This window comes from Gossypium hirsutum, chromosome A05, assembly GCF_007990345.1.
Source record: "Gossypium hirsutum isolate 1008001.06 chromosome A05, Gossypium_hirsutum_v2.1, whole genome shotgun sequence".
NCBI classification, from domain to species: domain Eukaryota; kingdom Viridiplantae; phylum Streptophyta; class Magnoliopsida; order Malvales; family Malvaceae; genus Gossypium; species Gossypium hirsutum.
Genome location: NC_053428.1, coordinates 33,413,359 through 33,432,859, shown reverse-complemented (window position 1 = coordinate 33,432,859; position 19,501 = coordinate 33,413,359). Strand labels below are relative to the sequence as shown.

General features: G+C 30.4%; 1 pseudogene; it reads right to left on the bottom strand.

The window, feature by feature from the left end:
• Positions 1-4,916: 4,916 nt before the first annotated feature.
• Positions 4,917-6,468, bottom strand: LOC107903046 (annexin D4-like; annotated as a pseudogene).
• Positions 6,469-19,501: the final 13,033 nt, after the last annotated feature.

Sequence of the window (19,501 nt, the reverse complement as noted above, 5' to 3'; positions counted from 1 at the left end):
CTTATTTAGAAGGTCGAAATGGATCCAATTGAGTATTTCAAATCCCTTGGATAAAGGAAGTTGGATTGGATCAAAACGTTAATGACTTAGCTCCCAACAGTTCATGTTTATCTTGGTTGTTAATATATATATTGTATTTAGCTATTTTAGCTTTTGTTTAGTAGGGATTGTAATAAATCTTTATTATGTTAGTTTTGAAAACTTTATATACTTGAGAGACTTGTATAGATGAATTGATTATTGAAAACACTTATTTGTTTGAGTGCATTTGAGATTGTAAAAACTTAAAGTTGTGGTTTTACAGACTAAGTTCTTAGGGAGAGAATTTAGTGATGAGAGATCTAGTCTTTGAGGTACAAAAGTGAGGATTCTTCACTGGAGTGTGTTAGAATTATATTCACTTTGCTGTATTTGATTGGAGATAGTAGATTCTTCTCACTCAGCTAGACTCCGTAAACGTAGGGAAATTAAACTGCATAAACAAATTTTATTGTTATCTGTTTTGTTTGTGCTTGTCAGGACTATTGTTGAAGTGCCTACTTTTGCTGTCACTTTTTCTCATACTTTATTTGTTACATAGTAACTGTTTCAGGCCAACATTTACTTTACGTGAAAATGATATCTTCGAATATATATATATGATCCAAATAAGTAGCCAACTCTATATGAGCTAGTCATAGAGATTCAATTGACCTATAATTTATTCATTTATTAGCAATGTGAAATTACTAGACATTGCAATCCATAGTTTGTGGTTAGTGTGGCAATGATGAGGTTGGTCGTAGAGAGGAGAGATGAAGGTGATGAGAAGGGAATTAGTTCGTGAGGGAGCTATGGCGTGATTTAGGGCCAGTTCTTCGTTACTTTTGAAAAGTGCTTTTGAAAAGTGCTGTGGAAAAATATTTTTGAGAAGTACTTTTGAGAAGTGCTTTAGAAAGATTTAAGTGTTTGATATTGCTGTCAAAAAGTACTTTTGAAAAGTAAAATGTCTATTTTAGACATGATATTATAAAATAACAAATATGTATTTAAATAATGTTCAAATTAGTTAATATTATGATATTTTAGTAAAAATATAAAAAAATAATTTATTATAACTTATTGTTAATATTTTAATATATAATATTAATTATAAATATTTCTAAGTAATTAATATTAATTATTTATTAAATTTAATTAGAATATATAAACTATATTTAAATATTTAAATATAATAATTAAATATTTGTAATTAGATATTGACACAACTATATTATTTTAAAAAATATTTTTTATTTTTAATTAATGCTTTTAACACATTTGTAAAAATCATATTAAATAACCAAGAAAGAGAACACAAAATAATAGCATCAAACACATTTTAAACCAAAAAGTAAGGTTAAAAAGGTAAAATAACAGCCAAAAGTGTTTTTTGGCTGAAAAAATTAAAATTTACTGCTTTTTCATCTCTAAAAAAGCTCATCCCAAAAGTTAAAAAAGTTATCCCAATGATATGTATTCTTCATTGCTTTTAAGAGAAAAATATTTTTTAAAAAAAAGTTCATCTCAAAAACAATGGAGAACACACCTTACTAGGTTTGTTTTAAGTGGAGGATCGTGTCGAGAAGTAGGTGAATGGAATGGTTATAGCTAGAAACATGTAACATTGAAAAAAATACAAAAAAAAAAAGAAAAAAAGACGACTTCATTGATGAAGATATAACAACGTACACGATTCTCAAAAAAAGTTGTACACGTAAGTTTCTTGTGATGGTTTTATTACAGAGCCAACTTTCCACTTATAATTTTCTTATATTATATATATTTGAAAAGTTATTTATTAAATAAATAAAATTGAACTGTTAACGACTAACGACTTGTGTATATATATATGTACAATATCAATTTTGGATTTCATCTTTAAGTTTAGCGACAAAGCAAGGTAATTGTTTAGGTAAGGTAAAAAAATGAATTATAAAATTTTGAAAGGATTAAAATAAAACTTTATTATTATGTTAATTTTTAATTTTCTAAAATTTAAAGGGTTTAAACGAGAATTTTACCATATTAGGGATGGAAGGTCACTTATCTCTATCTACGCGGATGTTTTTTTTAATTGTTTTATTTAAAGATTTTATATAAAATTAAAAAATAAAATAATATTGATTTGTTATAAAATAAAATAATAGAAAAAATAGAAAGTAAGACAAATAAGAGAGTAAAAGAGAATTAATGGAAATGATTTATAATATTTTTTTAAACTCTATAATTATTGATTTTAAAAAGTATACATGATATAAAATTCTATTTATAATGATTGTTAGAGTCCTAAAATATATTAAACTTATCTTAATTTTGATGGACATCTACTTAATAATAAATTATTCATCGTATTATTATTTTTTAAATAAATAAATTTTAAATCTTTTTATATTTGAGTTAGTACAATTAACTCATGACAACAATCCAATCATGAGCATTATAATATCATATATAAATATTACATAGTTTATAATGAAAAAGTTAAATTTAAATTTAATTATTTAAATCCTTTCAAAAAATAATTATCAAAATATATAAATAATATAAAAGTATTTTTAATATTTTATTATTTTAAAATAGTATAATAGATTTTTCATGTTGGCCTTCGAAAAACAAATACTGGATTAATCCAAACTTATAACATATTTTTATATAGAGGTATAAATATGTAATTTGATTTATTTTTAATAAACAGGGGCAATTTACTAAAAAAGCCCTTTTTTCGTTAATTATCGAAATGGTCCGACCTTTTTATTATTTACGGGAAAGGACCAGTTTTTCCGAAAGCGCGTCCACGTCAGTGCAAAGTCAATGTCCATGTCAGCAAAACGCGTCCCTGGGAGAGCGTTTTGTCCACGTCAGCAAAAAGCGTTTCCTTGAGGGCGCGCTTTGTTCTGACATGGACAAAACGCTCCCCCAGGGACGCGTTTTGCCCTGCTCCAACGGTCACTTGACCATTTGAACTCCAACGGTAAAAAAAAAAAAAACTATAAAAGGCCCCTCCCCCCCTTTCATTTTTTCATACAATAGTCCTCTCACAACAATTCTCTCTAAATTCTTTCCAAATTCTCTCAAATTTCTCTCAATTTTTGTCAAAGTTGTCTCTAATTTTTGCAAAAAAGCTGTATTTAATTTTTTTGAATTAGTTTTATTTTTTAAATTACAAAAATATTCGATCGTGTTAGCAATGGCCGGTTCATTAATTCGTCTCGATAAGAAACACATCTCCGTCGAGCAAATGACAATGGTAATTAATCAACTTAATTAATTTTTGAATAGTATTTTTTTTCATTTATGCAATTTTAATTAATATTTATTTTATAATTTTTTTATAACAGTCTGTAGATCGAGTGTTGCAATGCTATATCCGTAATATGTCTGGTCCTCCATTGCCGCTGATAGAGAATTATCTGTGGGAAGCGGGTTTTTGGCACGTGGCCACGATAGGCCAGGGATGCAAGTTGGACCCGAAATTAATCAGTGCATTGATAGAGAGGTGGAGACCCGAGACGCACACTTTTCATCTTCCATGCGGAGAGTGTACTATCACTCTAGAAGACGTGCAATTGCAATTGGGATTGCCGGTGGATGGGTACGCAGTCACTGGGTCCGCATCATCTACTAATTGGGGAGCCGTATGCTACGAGCTTTTGGGTGCTATATCGGATAATATTAACAGAGGTCAGGTCGAGATGGGCTGGTTACGAGACAGATTCCCGGAGCCGGATAATGATTCGACTGAACTCGAAAGAATACGATATGCTCGGACATGCATTCTTGAGATAATTGGAGGTTATCTGATGCCGGACTTGTCACGAAACCGCGTACATTTGAGATGGCTGTTGAAACTCGTTGATTTTAAAGCAAAAGGTGAATTAAGTTGGGGGTCTGCCGTGTTAGCAACATTGTACCAGGAGATGTGCAGGGCAACGCGACCGAATAAAGCCAAAATCGGAGGATGCCTATCACTACTGCAATCATGGGCAAGGTTTCGCTTTCCATTTTACGTCCTCGAGTGAACCATCCATATACATTCCCACTAATAACGAGGTAAATTTTACATTAGATTTTACATTTATTACGTAGATTTAAAATATAATTGTATGCTAAAAAATTATTTAATTAGGTGGAACCATTCGACGAGTTATGTTGGAATACCCACATCCAAAAACCCTAAACCACTAAAAATCCTAACTCTAAAAAAAGGGGACAAAACGCATCCCTGGGGGAGCATTTTGTCCACATCAGTACAAAGCGCGCCCTCAAGGAAGCGCTTTTTGCTGATGTGGACAAAACGCTCTGCTAGGGACGCATTTTGCTAACATGGACACTGACTTCGTGTTGAGGTGGACGTGCTTTCTGGAAAAATGGTCCTTTCCCGTAAATAATAAAAAATTTGGACCATTTCGGTAATTAACGAAAAAAAGGGCTTTTTTTAGTAAATTGCCCAATATATAATTAATTATAGGTAAAAAGTTATTTCCCGTTCTTTTTAATTTTGAAATTGAGTAAATTAGTTTCTCTCGAAAAAAATCAAAGCAATTTAATTTCAAACCATTTCGAACGTGAGCAACTAAAGACAATTAATCACGGTGTTAATATATTTTGTCAATTGAACATAATTTTGATTGGCATAACAACAAATTTAGCCCTTAGTATTTACATGTTTTGTCAATTGGTCTTAATTCTAAAAAATTCAACAAATTTAACATCAACATTTACACGAATGTTACAGGCTAAATTTATTAAATTGGGACTACATCGACAGAATGTCTAAACTTTGAGAGCTAAATTTGTTATCATACCAATAAAAATTACGTATAATTAACAGAAAATATTAACGTTGATTAAATTGTGCACTTTCGAAATTAACATAGATTAAATTGCTTTGATTTAGGGAAAAGGGCAAAAGGAATGAAAGATGATTTTATTAAGGAGAGATTAAAGCAACAGCAATGGAATAGCCTTATAAGGGCAAAGATGGGCAGAACATTTGATGTGGGCAATGGAGAAACAACAACCATTTAAAAAGACAACCACCTAAAATAGAAATCGAAGGCGTTTAGTTGACCATTCATTTCCTATCATCTGCTAACACACCAAGCAACACATCCTTATAGGCTCCTTTAACTCTCTCTTTTATTTTGTCCTCAAACTTAGTAGCGATTCCCTTCAAATCTACGTCTTCTTGTGTTGCAACCAAGCGAGTCAGTGCTTTTTTTGCATCTTCCTTCGCATCCTCTCTTAAAGCTGTATCGAAAACCTAGAAATAAAGAGAATTTGTCAAGATCAAATATGCTTATGAATTAGATTAGATTTGTTCTTGCATCCAACTCGAAGTAAAACATATTAAAATGTAATTTGAGCCAACTTGAATCACTAAAAGAGCACATAGCTTAAGGTTTAGATGTTAATTATGTTACCCTGGTGAAATATGTTTGAGGGGTGCACAGGCATTCCACTGTCTCTTTCAAGAGCAACTCGACTTCAAGGTCCTAAACCAAAAGCAATACAAATAAATAAGAAATTAAAAACTCCATTGATGGATGAATTATCTTGTATTTTTTGGTTTTGTTTTTTATTACCTCAGTGATGGTTTTGGCAGAAATTTTCTTGTATTGTTCATAGACTACTTTAAGATGAGGCTTACTCCTTGTAGTTAGAATCCAGATAACTTCATCCTCCTCCATAGCCGCCTTCTTATGATCACCATTATTATTCTTGATTGCATTTAAAAAGTGCTTTGGCCTCCGATTTTGCAGCGTCTTCCTTCACCTTTGGTCCTTCATATCTGTAAGCACTCACCAGTGCCTCCAACAACTGCTCAAAACAACACATAAATCTAATTATTCCGCAACAAAACAAGTTTAAAATATACAAATGTGTAAAAAATGATGGATGGACCTTGCGCTCGGAGCCCTTAACGTGGGAAGCAAGATCTTCCTCGATGGAACGGTCGAAGAGGGAATGGTAGGCTTTTCGGGCACCCAAAAGCTGATCGGATGATCGGGTGTATGCTATTTCAACAATCACGTTATAGTGTGGAGGTCCCTTCTTCAACGCCTTTTTCAACAATCGAGCATCTCTCTCCCATGGGTGCATCAGCGAAAGCACCACAACATCCTGATGTTTATATTCATAAATTACTACAAATTATTTTATTTAAGCTTTACGATCACAAAGTCAGATTATACAGCCAATGAAATAGATAAGAATATATACCTTAAATAGCTTGAATTCAGCTTTAAGACTCTTGATGGCACAGTCGTTCCATCGCTCAAATTGACGTTCATCCTCAAGGAAGAATTTGGAACATCCTTTCCTCATGGATTTCTTGTGCTCATTTTGTGATTTTGTCAATATTGAAACTAGTGATTTTTCATCAACTCCAATCCCTAAATTAATTGAAAAAACAAAATTAACTAATCTACAACCTTCGATACTAAAGATTAATTAGCAATAATTTGTTACAAATGATGACATAGAATTCTTGTAATGCCAAATTTAGTAGGCTTAACTTTTAAGGACTTGGCTATCCGTCTAATCCAGGGCCTTGCATAGGGTTGATATGAATTTGGGTCGCCTCATATTCTTACACAATATTTTGTTATTTTCTAATACTAGTATGAGTTCGATTCAAGCTACTCATTAGACTAAAACCTTGCTTTACTAGTTGAACTTATAATTAAATTCATGCTGTAAACAAGTTTAATTTGAATATGACGAACAGCCATTGTGGAGTACAATGTTAAATACTAAAAAAAAATTAGCTCAACAAATGTTTAGAAAAGAAAATGTTTCATTTCCCCCTCCCCCTTGGATCTCAATATTAGAACAATGCAAAAACTAATTAACTCTAGCCGATTGGGTCTTAGCTCGATTAGTATTGATATATATTATTGTCAATGTAAGAGGACGATGGTTTGAGTGTACTAAAGTATATTATCCGCTTGTTTAAGAGTTGGTAAGGGATTATGGATAGTTCTAGGCATTGTATAAAAATAAATAAATATCATAACAACTTATAATAATATTAATGTTCAAAAAACTAATTAAACTCAAAGGAGATAATAAATGAATTTAAGTTGAAGCTTTGAATTTCACATGAAATCATTTGTAGTTATCATATGCCACCTAAAAGGAATTGATGATATCAAAAAAAGGAAAACAAAAACACTATATATAGTACTTAGTAACCTATATATATAATTACACCCTTAGAAGATTTCTAATCTACTTAACTTATGAGTTAAGTAATACCAATTTAATTAGAGAAAAGGTAAAATAAAAATTAACAAATATAAAATTCTCTTAACTTGTATAAATTATTGGTTAAAATTTTTATCAAACATTCCTTTAACACAAATTCAATTTATGTCACCTATCTTTTATCTTTAATATTGTATAAAAAATAAATATGAAATTAAAAATTAGACAAAAAGTAATTATTCATTATAAAAACAAATTCAATTTGCTAAAAAATTATTATCATATTTTATGGATATATATTTATAAAATGGAACTACTTGACCTACATGTCAAATCATATATGCAATTGACACACTTACTATATTTATAATTATATATTCTTTATTTCATAATTTATAATTTCCTTTCTAATTTTGATATTGGATTAATTCAAAATATCTATAAAAAAAAAGGTTTTAGGGAAAGAATATATGAAGAACCTGACAAGGCATTGTTGAGAACTTCCACTTCACAAGGATTAGCCATTTAATTTTCCTTAGTCTAAAATAGAGTTTTGGAGTATGAAAGAGAAAGACTTGACACTCTAAGGCTCAAATGCCTTTCATTTATATCAACCTATGAGGTTATTTTTGTCAATAAATTCCCTCAAGTTTAGGGTATTTTTGGAAGATTGCATATGAGAATTAAAGGAAAAAGTAAAAGTAAAAGAAATATATATATATATATAAAAAGAGAGAATAAAGAAGTAATAATAATAATAATCATAATAATAATACATACATACATACATACACAAGCAAGTAGTTTATTATGCAAATCTAAAATTCATGCATGTCATAATACCTTTAATACTTAAAATAAATAGGCTTTGAAAAGCATGTATGTTGAATAATAAAAAGAAAAAGCAGTTGCATGTGCATGCCTTTACACTTCTTTTTATTATTAATTTATCAAATAGTTTCCTTTTTCTTTTTCATATTGTACTAATAATTAGCATGCAAAATTATTTAACATTCTACTTACTTAAACCTTTGAATTTGATTTATGTAAATGCGATGCCACATATATTATATATTATGCAAATGAGATGCCATTTTTTTAGAAACAATTTATTATTACGTTGTACGTTTCTTGCATCTCTCAATCTTCCCTTCTTTCCTTATATATATATATATATATTATGTATAATAGAGAGACTCTTGTATTAAAAATTGAATTGTATTTTTTTTACTCATAAAATGAGTAAATTAATCCAGAGCAAGTTAGTTATTTCAGTTAAAAATTTTATCCATATATACTGTTAAAAATTGAAGTAACTGATAGAACAATAAAAAAGTGACACACGGTATGTCATGTGTATCTCATTTTGATTTACAGAGATCAATTTTAACATCATAAATGTTAGAAAAAAAAGACTAATTTATTTTTTAATATAATATATAAAAAATTATTAAATTATTAATAAAATATAAAATATAATTCATAGAGAATTTTACGTAAGATGTATATAGGGACTTAGCCGTGGAGTAACATATAGATCAGCGACATCTAATCATATGGGGGCATTAATTTATTATCTTTTTATATAAAATTGAATTGGAGCACTATTTTTTATTACACTTCCATTTCAATCTTGGCTTTTGAGTGTCAAAACGAGGAGCTTTTAAGTCTTTAATTACTACGGCAAGGGTGTGTTGACTTATTAGGTAAATTTAACTTTTAACTACTATATATGGATTATATTCTCTAATTAATAATGGATTTTGTGACTAAGTTTTGGGGATTTAGTAAGATTTTTAAAAAAATTTAGGAGTTTAATTAAAATTTTTAAAATATTTGTGAAGTTAATGAGAATTTTTAGAAATTTTAAGAGAATTTAATTAAAATTTTCAAAAAGATTAAAAGGTATAAAAAGTTTTAAAAAAAATTGAGCAGACCTAATTAAAAGGGTCTGCCTCTTTGTTTAAAATAGTGAAGTAAAAAACACTTCACAAAAAGATTTACATAACTACATGGATACTGCACTGGGCAATTTTCTTTGATGAAAGAAATTAGTGTATGTTTTCTTTGATATGTTTTTAACGGAAAGTATATAGATGAATAACAAGGTATATAGAACCAAACTAATAATTAAAATAGAGTATATCGGCCAAATTGATAAAAAGAAAAATAGTATAGATACCAAAATGATAATTTAACTATAATATTAAACTTAATTTATTATATATTATTACATATGAATATATGTATAATATTATTGAAATCAATATTTTAATATTTTTAAACTTTAAAAATTATTATTATAAGCAATAATATAAATTTTAGCCTTTAAACTTAACATTGTGCCTAAGCTAAACTTTAACATCTTCAACAAATCATCCTTACAAGGGATTTTCTTCGGAATAGAAGTTTGGCAATCTCTAACTCTTTGTTGAATCTGAATCCTTGATCCATTTATTTCGTGACTATATTAATGTCGCTTCTATTTGGAATGGTTTTAACCGACCCCTCGAAGTCACTCCCTCTTGTAGGGCTTTTGTTCAACTTAAGTTCCAACTTTTTTTTCTCAAATTTATTTTTCTTGATTTTTGCATGCAAAATAAAATGAGAACAGATATTAGCTCATTGATTAACTAATGTTTAATTAATATTAAGTTGCATTATGTGGTTGAATCATAATGTGAGAAGACAACTTATATTAGTAGAGAATTTAAACAAGCCATTAGTTTAATTGAAATTGAACAAGTTGATTAAAGGACTAATATGTTGTATATCAAGTCCAATTAAGGAGATACATTGTCTTGAGTATTGGAATGGATGACTTTCAGAAGATATAAACATAGATGTGGTTGTTTAGATTGGCAATATATCAGACATGACCCAAGCAGAATAAATGCTAGATTTATATTTATGAATTTATTCACTAGTGACATTAATCATAGTGTGCCTTACCTCAATTCTGAGTAAGTAACGGGCTATGTGCATATGACTCGTATACTTTGATGTATTAATAGCCTAAATTCAATTGATAATAGAATTAAAAGTTAGTACGTTGGATATACGAACTCATAAGATAAATTAATTACAAAAGATAAATACCCAAAAATGTTTCCAATTGAACAAGATAAAAACTCTCAATTTCCTATTACATAAATGGTGAATTATACATACACTTAATAATAGTTCCTAAGTGTGGGCTAAAATTCCATTACAATTTCCAAAAAAAATAAATCTTTATAGGCTTCAAAATCATCTTCCTTATGTTTAAAATAATCTCAATGTAAAGTGAGATAACATGTTGTTATAGCTCTTCAAATAATCATCTACACCTTCCAAGAGTCATACTTAAAACTCTTCAAAATTTGTTGCTATAGCTCAAGTCGTAATCAATAAAAAAGAAGAGATTTATCACATCCAATCTAATCTAGTTTAGCCTATTAACATTATCCACCGTCAACTTGATGTTTGATTCTTTCAAAACTTATGCAATCCCTCCTAGCTGATTTAGGACTTCCCCCAAACTTATGTGACAGCTGTGAAGGTAAAAATTGAATAATGCTATTTGTAGCATTTAAATTGGTCCAAGTCTTTATAAACTTCATGATATTAATTATAGATAACATCTTTTAATTTTTTCTCGAAAATAAATTTTATTGATTGTAAATTATTACAATAAAAAAAAGAGTCATAAGAATCTCGATGCAAGTCTAAAGGCTCAATTTTAGGCCCATGGATGTGATGGGTTTACATTACCTCAAGACGCAATAACAAGGTCAAAGGTCAATGAAATCAAACCAAGATTCGATCAAAGACAACATGTGAGGATAAATCTTTTTGAGGAAAGGGAAAATGATACAAGCATGGAATTGGTGAAATTTTTTAAAGTCAATTCAACCAAACTACCAATTTTCAAGCTGAAAAGATTAGTTAACTTGCAATAAGTTTTTGGATGGGATCCAGACATTTATGGGCTTAGATGTTTAAATAGCGGTTGAAGAGCTATCTCTTAGCTTTGAAAGACACTTTGAAACACCCAATTTTGAGTTTGGAAGCTCGAGTTATGGTCGTTTTAGTGAAGACTACATAGGTAGAATTTCTTGTAACAACCCGATTTTGGTCTTAGTCGGAGCCATGGTCTCAGGACCACAAATCCGAGGTTGAGAAATTATTTTTATCATTATTTTAGTGTCATAGCATGATTAATTGAGTGCATGAAAATTTTGGTGAACAAATTTTAACGTTTATGAGTTTAATGGAGAAAAAAGACTAAATCACATAAAGGGCGAAATTTTGTTTTACTAGCCAAAAGTGTTAAATTTCCAAGGAACCTTAATTGGGAGTCTTTAAAGTGCAAATAGACCCTTTTTAAGGAGAGTGGCCGGCCATAAGGGACAAGAAGGGTCAAAAGTCAATGTTAGGTGTGTTTGGTGATTTAATTGAATAAAATAGAAATAAAATAAAGAGAAAAAGATATCATCTTCTTCTCATTTCCTTCTCCACCAAAAATACCAGCAATTTAAGGGTTTTGCGAAGCTTAAAATTTCAACCACTCTCCATCCTTAAAAGTAAGTGATTTAGATAGCCTTATTTGATAATTTTTGTATTTTTGGAACCCCTAAAGCTTAATCTAGCTATTGAGGGGACTATTTTGCAAAATGGTTAAGAGTCTAGGGTTTTTCCATGAAATCACATGTGATGTTACCTGAAATTTTATGGAAGAATATGAATTATGGTTGTGGAATAAACAACTTTTGCAAAGTGATTTTCATGGAAAACACTTAAAAGGACCATTTTGTAAAGTTTGTAAAATAGATAGTAATATTGTAAAACAATGGGAATTTTGGGTTACTATAGAGCAAGAAAGGTTCGGCTAGGCTTGAGATTTGAAGAAATTTGATAAAAATCGATTTACGAGCCTAAGGGTAAAATCGTAATTTTTGCAAAGTTTAAGGGTAAAACGGTCATTTTACCAAAGTATGAGTCTTGAGTTGAATTGAATGATTTGAGTATTAAATAAGTTGAATTTTGACGTTTTAGATCAAGAGAAATGTGATTCAGGGCTTGATCGGGGAAATAACAAAGTTTACAAGAATTAATCTTGTTCCCATCATTTTGTACCGAGGTAAGTACATATGTCATTAATGTATTATTGTAGCTTACTTTTAAATGTGTTTATTTCATATATATGTTTAAATGTCTTATTTGTTACCATGAAAAAATCAATAATGTGATTTGAGCGTAACCTACATTATGAGCAAGTGCAATGACCCCGAGTAGATTTGAAATCCCGTTGAAGCTCAGGAATAGTATAGGATATACAAAGTATGTCATGAGAAACTACGTGGTCTGAACTTATGAGTTGTGTCTGAGTTCATGAGATGAATGTTATATGTAATGTGGGTTCAGGTAATGGCTTCGTGACTAAACTCGTGAGTAACTCGCTGAGCGAGCATTTCATGTTAACGTTATATGGGTTCGGGTGCTGACTTTGTGTATAGACCCGTGAGTAGCTTAATGAGCAGGTGTTACATGATAGTGCTATAGGGTTTGGGTACTGACTTGAAAAAAAGGCCCATGAGTAGCTAAAATGTAAGCATTACATAGTATGAGGTAGCTCTGGCTGCTTATATTGCACTTAGGTGCGAACTTCCTGTGCATTCGTTAGTATTCCGAGCATTCGACGGGTAACTCGATAAGTGAGTTGGTGATAATTCCAATGAGGTATGTCATTAAAGAGAATGAACTCAAGTTATTTTACGAGTGATTACATGTATGTATACTAAACTTATGAATAAGACCTTATTATGTTACGAGATGCAGAAGTGTGCGTAAATGAAGTGAAGAGTAAGATAGAGAAGTCTAAATAATATACATCATTTGAGTTTAATAAATTACCATCTGACGAATGAGTTCCTAATTATACATTATTTACATATATGCACTTACTAAGCTTTATGCTTACTCCTTTCTTTTTCATTTTCTTATAGTGCCATTCAAGCTTGTATCCGGGATCAAGGGACGTCGGAGGCATTGATCACACTATCACTTGAAGCTTTTGGTATAGTTAATTTTAATTGTTGTAATTTTGGCATGTATAGGGACTCAAATCCTTGGCTTAGTGTCTTATTAGATTAGCCACAAGTGTTCGCTTTTATGATGGATGTGATATTATTTTGTATAAGCCATGAATGTTGGCTAACCTTAATTATTATTAGAAGCATTTGATGTAAGTTTCCAATGGTTGTGGTTGATTTGATTATATATGTTATGCTTGTATTGGTCTGCTTGATCTTGTGTAGATTAATACGAGTAAGGGTGGCAAAGAGGCTTAGTAAATAGCCTTATTTTGTCCACACGGACAGACACGTAGGTATGTGTCTAGGCCATTTGTGACACACAGTTTGCCCCACAGGCGTGGAGTCCGGCCGTGTGTCCCCTGCACTTTAATTTTACGAGTCAGTTTGCATGGTAGTAAACACACGAGTGGAGACACGACCGTGTGTCTCAGCCTTGTGAAGGGAACGGCCTAGCACACAGGCGTGTGCCTTAGCCGTGTGCCCTTAATGGCTTGCTGATGTTAAAAACAGAATGTCAAGGTTTTTAGACACGGGCGTGTCATGACCATGTGAGGGACAAGGCCTGGAGACACGGGCATGTGTAGGCTGTGTGAAAACCCCTGTAGGTTCGAATTTGGAATTTAATTTACACGGGCTTAGGGCACGAGTGTGTCCTCTTGTGCTTAGGCCATGTGAACTACATGGGCCTTTAGCACGACCATGTCATAGTGGCCACACGGGCATGTGCCCTGCCTCAAGTGGCATTTTTCAAAGTTTCCAAAGATGTTGGGATTAATCCTAGGTTATTTCCAAAATGTGATTTGGGCCTCATAGGCCCATATTAAGAACTCTTAGGTTAAAAGACAAAAAGTTTTAAATTTGATCTAGTTTTTTTTTTAAACTCAGAAATGATTGCACGCATGTGGTTAAATCAGGTAATGCCTCCTGCCTAGTCCCGACCTCGAACTCAGGTATGGGGTGTTACATTTCTGGATGGGGATATTACAGATTATGAGTTTCAGGCTTTTTATATGAGTTTAAATCATATTGGGTTCGAGTTTTAGGCTTAATTTTTATTATATACGAGCTCATTATTTTATTTATTAAGTTGTATTATTTTATTATTTATTTATTCTAAATTTTGGATAATTTTTAAGTATTTTGAGTTATTTAGTAGTTTAATGTAACATGAAAGTTTAATCTAAAACTACTTCTTGTTTAGGGTCATTAGAGTTTCAATATATTTAAAAGATTTATTTAGATATACTTAACTAGCCTATATAAAGAACTCATTATTATTCAACAACTTCTCTTTTTAGTTAATAAATTTTCTTTGAGTTTTTCTTTTTACAAATTTTTCTTAAGTTTTCTTTTAGAATAATTTTAACAATCTTTGTAGATTGTAGGGATCATTTTCAAACTTTTTCTTGTTAAGTTTTCTTTCTTGGAGAGGAAATTAGAGTCATTTGAAACGAGTTGTGGATTCTTCTTGTTTCTAAGACTCTTTAGGACTTTTACATGCCACGTTTCATCTTTTCCATCTACCTTTTTTATTATCAGCTTTATTTTCTTTTTTTATTCTATTTTATTCCTATTTAAGTATTCAAATCTTTGATTTATTTGATTGTTCTTTTTTCTATCTTAATTATTTATTTTCATTGCTTCCTCTAATTTTTAAATTCTTAGATTTGGCTAGGATTTGTTTATGTTTCAGGTTGTGTCAGAATCCAAGTTTATTTCAATCGTCTAGAGCCCTAAGTCAAATCCACGCATTGGACAAACTTACAATCCTCTTCCGCTCTCGTCTATATCATTTGGTATCAATTTCTTGGGCGTTTTAGGTGTTCTTATAAATTGATTTTCAACACTTAACGAAAAGTTAAGCCTGTCGAAACCATTCTTTTGAAAACGGGGATCGACTTTGTTTGAAAGTGAAAATTAAAACGGGAGTCGCCACCAATCTTTTATCAGGTGTGATCGGATCACCTTTGTTTTAATAAATCAATTTTAGTTTACTAAAACAGGGCCTTTGGTCTACGAAACTTGAGAGAATGAGTTCGGGAGTCGGTTACGTGTGAGGAAGGATTAGGACCCTCGACACGCCCAAAAAATTGGTACCGAATTGATTAGTTAGTGTCTTAATGTCGAAAATTAAAAATTGGGAAGGGACTTGAAATACGATCTTTTCTATTAATACTGATTTTAAAATTCTTGAATTAGCTTAAATCGATTTGTTTAAAGATTTCCTTATCTCGAAATATCGGAGTATCACATCCCGTAAGTTAGGACACAATACATGAATTCCCGAGCACAAGGTCGTCTTTTAATTTAAATTGGAAATCCGTGCATTTCAAAACTCAAAAGGATATTTAGCTATTTAGAACCAACAAGAGAACCGAAACCCCGTAAGTTAAGGCACAATTCTTTGATGTTCCAAAATGCAAAACATTGCCTTATTTATTGAAATTAGTAAAAACATGAATAAAAATCTTTAAAGTAATGAACAACAGAATGATATAAAATAGGCGAGAGACAAAAATAAATGAGTTGGAAATACATTGAAACAAATAATAAATATGACAACAATATTAAAACAATAACAATGCATGCGATATATTAAACGTAATAATAGTATCCAATGTGAAATAAAAACAACGAATATATACATAATAAAGATATTAAGAGTATGTACGTAAAATATATATATATATATATTTATAAATAGTAATAGTATTAGAAATATACTATATATAGTGTTTGAAGTATATACATAAAATAGTGAAAATATAACTAGTAATGTTAAGATATATATAATATATACATATGTATAAAATAGATATAAAAAAATATGTACATAATATAGTGTAAAAAATACATACATAATATAATTAAAATATATACATAAGATAACATGTAGAAAAATATATATATATATAAATAATATAGTATTAAAGATATATACATAAAATAGTATAATATATATACGTAATATAGAATTTAGAATATACCTAATATATTAAAAGAATATATATATAATATAATATTAAGAAATATAATAATAACAAAAAAAAGAGAGGGAGAGAGTGGGTGATTTCCGGCCACAAGGCCGGCCACCGTCCGGTCATTGGACCGCCGCCGGCCACCGTCGGTGCTACCGTACACGGCAGCCGGACGTCAAAAAAAACTTTTTCGGAAAAAATGGGAAAGCTTCCTCCTTTTATTTTTACTTTCGTATAAAAGAAACAAAATAAAACTGAAAGGAAAACAATAAGCAAACAAAGAACTTAAAACGAGAATAGACCAAGAAACCTCTTTTGCTTTGATATTTGATTTATCTCCAAAAAAAAAAACTAGCCTCTCCAAAAACTAGCCTTTACAATAACTCTTCTCCTTGATTACTTTAAAAAAACCTCTCAAAAATTCTTTACAATAACTTTCTCCCCCAAAACTTCTTCCTCCCCTAAATAAAAAATATGAGAAGGCTTATATAGCCATTTAGAAAATATTTTTTTATTGTTTATGTCTTCATTTGTAGGTACAAGTGGTGGTGGAGCAGTGTGGCTAGTGGAGTAGGTGATGGAGCAAGTGTGGCTAGTGGAGTTGGTGGTGGCAAAGGCTAGGATTTAGTTGAGAAAAGTTTAGGTTGTGGGTTAGGGTTTTTTTATTTTGATTAGGGCTTAGGGTTTGGGCCATTGGGGTTTTGATGTAAATTGGGCTTTGGGTAGTTAAGATTTTGGGTTTTGGGTTTAATTTTGGTGGGTTAGGTAAGGTTAAATTGGGTTTTGATGTAAATAGGTTAAAATTGGCCTACAACAAAGCCATTTTGGTAAAACATCTGACCGTAAGAAATGAAGCTAATAAAAATGCAATTGCCACGGATACAAAGCCACATTATAGGGCACTCAGCCACCAACACGGATCAAATGGACTAGCCTGTTGGATCCAAAACTAATGATCTTATACTTCTTGAAAACTTATGAAACCTTATAAGACATTAAATCCTCCAGATCAAACTCACACTCAAGCAACTGAGTCACCAAAAAATCGAGAACATTGAATCACCACGGACCTAAGAAAGCATGAGTTATCATTAACTCAAAATGGTCTCCCTTAAGGGAGGAGCCAAAGGATAAAAACTTTAGGCGAACTTATTTTTTTGAGCAACATAACCCTCCCAAGAGAGAAAGAGGAGGCAATTGACAAAGGAGTTGGCATGGTAATGGAGGAGGGAAGGAAAGGAAAGGAAAGGAAAATGGGAGAAATGGGTGATGAAAAATAAGGGAGAGGAGGCTACAACCGGAAAATGGTGGACGACAAATGCCAAAAGAGAGTAGAAGGGAAAGAAGGACAAAGAGGAAGAAAGAAACGGTGGAGATGGAATAAAATTGTAGAGGAAAGAAAAATGGTGCAAATGAAAGAAGAGAAAATGATAGAGGTCAGCAAGCTACCGTCGGCCAAAGTCCGAAGTTGTCATCGTTGCCACTCCAAGTGGCTAAGGTTTAGATGTTTACTAGAGAAAGGGGAATGGAGGGAGAGCATGTGTTCTACCTAAAGCTTTTTTAAAGGGATAATGTCACATTTGGTACTTTTATTTTTATAAAATGTCCAATCTAGTATTTGCACTTTGAAAATATTTAATGTGGTATCTGAATTATTAATATGTGTTTTGTTATGGTACTGAGTGTTAACATTGTTAGTGAATTGCTAAACCTTTACATTTTGGTATCTTTACCTTTGTTTGGAATTCTAGGTTTTTTAGAAAATCTTGAAATTTTATGAAAGTTTTAAATAATTTTATGATTTTTTTTTTGAAAATTTTAGGTTTTTTTTTCATTTTTAATGATTTTTTTTATATTTTTAAGGATTTATGACTTTTTTTAAAGTAAAAAATACCATAAAGTTCATTAAGAAGGGATTAGACACCACTCCATAAAAGAATGCCGAAGGATTTTTATGAGCATTTTGATTTTTGAGAATTATTTGACTTGAGTTATGAGAGTATAAATGTTTTTTTCTTCTTATTTTTTGAAAAAAGACCATTAAATGTCTAATTGATTTGTTGATTTATGAATTTTTTGGCATTCTAATGTTATTTATAGACATAACTTTTAATTAATCAATTTTTTTCTTGAACCATACAAGGAGAAAACTTCTTATACGTTGTTTCTCCAGGGTGCTATCTAACTACATGTCTCCCATTGAGCTAATTTTTAGAGTATTTTATGGGTTTTTTTACTAAAAAATTAAAATTCCTTAAAAATACAAAATAAAAATCATAAAATTTTAATATTTTCTAAAAAATTCCAAAAAAATAAATTTTTTTAAAAACTTTTTTGATAGTTTTAAAATTTTGAAGTTTTACATACTTATAATTATAAAACTAATTTTTATAATTTTCAAAAAAACATATTATGTTTTTCTTTTAAATTTTAAATAACTTTCTAAGTTTTAAGATGTTGGGAGGGGCCTTTCTAGATTTTTAATTAATTTTTTGGATTCTTAATGAATTTTTTTAAAAAAAATTAATATTTTCAAATTTTAATATTTTTTTACTTTAATTGGCATGTGTAGCGTGTCATTGGTTGATTTAACTTCTTTTTCACGGAAAATTTATATATGTGGGCAACGAGGTATATAGAATGGAAGTACATGGATCAAACTGATAAAAAAATAATATAGGTACCAAAATGATAATTTAGCTATAGTATAAGGGCCAAAAGAGGTATTAAGCCTTTTTTGTTATCCATGAAAGTACATTACTTCTTTTTTTATGTCAAATTCTGATTAGCTGATTTAGCAAGTTATAAACGGTGTTAACATTAGATACTACATTGGATACTTTTAAAGTACAAGTGCCGCATTAGACATTTTATGAAATTACAAATACCATAATAAAACACATATCGATAGTTCAAGTCTCATATTGAACATTTACGAAAGTACAAATACCATAATAAAACACATATTGGTAGTTCAAGTGCCACATTAAATTTCTTAAGAAAGTAGAGGTACCAAATGTGATATTATATTTTTTTTAATTTAAAATAATAACTTTACTGATTTTATCTCAGTTTATGCATTAAAATGAAATATTTAATTAAATCCTAGACTGACTTAATATATTACTGGAATTTCAGAGGATTTGTGTTGGAAAACATAAATTATGATCTCTTCCGGACTGCTTAAGTTTCTGGTGAAGGAAATGAGATAAACAA